This window comes from Nicotiana sylvestris, chromosome 2 (genome assembly GCF_000393655.2).
Source record: "Nicotiana sylvestris chromosome 2, ASM39365v2, whole genome shotgun sequence".
Classification (NCBI taxonomy): Eukaryota; Viridiplantae; Streptophyta; class Magnoliopsida; order Solanales; family Solanaceae; genus Nicotiana; species Nicotiana sylvestris.
In genome coordinates, this window is record NC_091058.1 from 145,470,537 (window position 1) to 145,473,568 (window position 3,032).

Here is a 3,032-nt window from a genome sequence, read left to right on the forward strand (position 1 = left end):
TATACCCTATTAGTATAGCTACATGCTATATTGGTATCATATGTTAGTTGAATCGTTTTTTGGTTATACTAGCTGCATTTAATTGGTACACTATTTGATTTTCTTTTTAATAATAATAATAATATAGTACAGTATCTTGAAATACTTTATTATATTAATATGTGGTATACTATTTTTTTATTTTCTCTTTATGCATGTATGTTTTGTAATAGTAGTATAGTCATATAGTTACCGGGAATTAACCAGTAAAACTGTATTGTAACGACCCGATCGGTCGTTTTGAGCATTTGCATTTTTCTCAATAGTTTAGGGGCACGAGTAGCTCCGTATAATGTATTAGGACTTTTGTGCAAAATTTGAGTTCATTCTGAGTTGATTTGATATGTTCCGGTGCGAGTTTTGGAAGTCGAAAGTTCGAAAGTTCATTAGTTTGATTTGAGGCGCGTTTCGTCGTTTCAATGTTGTTATGCATGATTTGAGGCCTCGAGTTGATCCATGTTATGTTATGGGACTTTATGTTCATACGGGGTCCCGAGGAGCTCGGGTGAGTTTCAGATAGGTTTGGGCTGCATTGCGCTCGTGTTTCTTATGTTTCAACGTCGTTTCTTCAAGCATAAATGGTACCAAATTAAGCAAATGAGCTCTGATTTCTGTTTTGATTGAATCATTAGATCGTATCGTAAATACGAAGCCATAGCAAAAAGAATCATCAAATTTGGACATCGTATGATGAATTTATGATCATTTTACTAAGAATTGGGTTGCCAAATTTTTCATATTAATTACGAAATTACCACTGAATTCATATTTAAAAATCTGCACTATATAAAAATATTGAAACCAACATACCTCCTTCATTATATGGTCAAGTGGAGTGACTCAAAAGTCTAACTTGACTAAACTTTCACAAGGAATCCATTAGAGGCATAAAAAACAAATTTCGAGATCGCTTGGCATGAGAAACGAGGCAGAATTGCTAGTAGAAAAATATATAAAATAAGTATTTGTTCATATTTTGAGTTGGGGAGCTCGAATTTGTGCAATTGTGGAGGCGATTTTTACCATATGGATTGGGTTTCGATCGGTTCGGAGGTCGGAATGCACGAGATGGCATTTTTGGACCATCGCTTGACTTGCTCGGTATTGGAATTGGCTTGTTCAAGGTAAGTAACTCTTTTAAACTTAGTATTGAGGGTATGAAATACTCCCTCTGTTCCAGTTTATGTGAACATATTTCCTTTTTGGTCCGTTCCAAAAAGAATGAACCCTTTCTAAATTTGGTAACAATTTAGCTTAAAGTTACAACTTTACCCTTAATGAGAAGCTTTTATAACCACACAAATACTCAAGGCCCCATTTGGACTTGTTTAGGACCACAAATTCCAAAAGTCTTCATTTTTTACTTAAACTCCGTGCCCAGTCAAACAGGTTCACATAAATTGGAACGGAGGGAGTATTGAATTATGTGTTATGTGATTGGTGTTGAGGTGGCATGTGGGCGTGCACCCTGTGAATTGTGACTATGTTATTTTCCACGGCACTGTATAGTGGCCTTATATTGTTGATATATGTGTTTTCACCATGTGATAGAGTAATTGAGCTGTTAATTATGCTAGATATCATGTTTAGGCTTTATGCCGATATTGTTGGGACCCATAATGATCATTTCTTGTTGTTATCCCACTGGTTTTCATTGATATTTTGTACTTAGTCATATTCATGCATTTATATCATATCTCAGTCTCTGTTATTATTCATTGGCACATCATATCATGGTTCCGGGTTAGTCTTCATGGCATTGTGAGCCCATGGGTGAGATTGGAGAGATTGATGAGTGAGTGAGGCCTAGAGCCTAATTATGAGTGACAATTATGGGATTGGGCTACACACCACAACATGTTATATTGATTTATGCCTGGATCTGGCTTGTGATAGGGCTTGGGCTAAAGGAGACCCTATGGAGTCTGTACACACCCCTAGTGAGTGCGATTGATTATATTGAGGGATGAATCTTCCCTGGACATGGATCTTGTCTGAATCATTTATATACCTGGAGATGGATCTTCTCCATGGGGCCGCATTGGCCTTTTTTGGTACTGAGTGACTGATGGTCAGTGATGTATATATTTCGGTATGGATCTTCCTTGAGCCAAATGGGCCATATACAGTACCGAGTGGTTGAACATGGTGAGTGAAAGTGTGAGACAGTGAGATTGAGTACTCTTATAGTGTACGTACATGATTCATCTCTGAGATACATGGCATTGGCATGCACACATGACATACAAGCATAGATATGCATTTTTCCTCATGCTGTATGGTATCATGTCATTCATGACTTTTACACACATTGATATGTGGCATGGAGAGGTATTTAACACTTGTTATCTAGAAAGAAAATGAAACATCTTATTTATTGTGAAAAGGATTTTTAGAAAAATTACAGTTTTCAAATTATCTAATATTTTAAGACGATTTCGGTAAAGGATTTGAGTTTCATTGATATTCTTGAAAAACAAAACTATTTTCTAAAAACTGTGAATAAGCTGAGCATTTTATCTCTGAGTTACTTCCTCATTTATATGCTCTACGTTGTTATGAACTAATATTGGTGTTGGACCCGACCAATGTTCTATCTCGTCACTACTTTCAATCTAAGGTTAGGTTTGCTACTTACCATTACTTGGGGTTGGTTGTACTAATACTACACTTCTGCGCATTGCGTACAAATGTTGTCTGTTATTGTTGCTGTGTTCGATGGTCGCTGGATTTGAAGATGTACCTGCATTTCGGTTGTAGCTGCCTCTTGTTGATGGTAGTCGTAGATTTCTAAAACTCTATTTATGTACTTTTCAAACAGAAAATGTATTTACTTCATATTAACTTTGTAAATTCTACTCTTAGAAGCTAATGATTGGTATTACCAGTCCTTGGGAAAGTGTATAAGATTTAGATAATTCTCTTGTTTAAACTGCCTTATTAAATATTATAGGAATTGGATAGTATAGTTGGCTTACCTAGCAGGTTGGGTT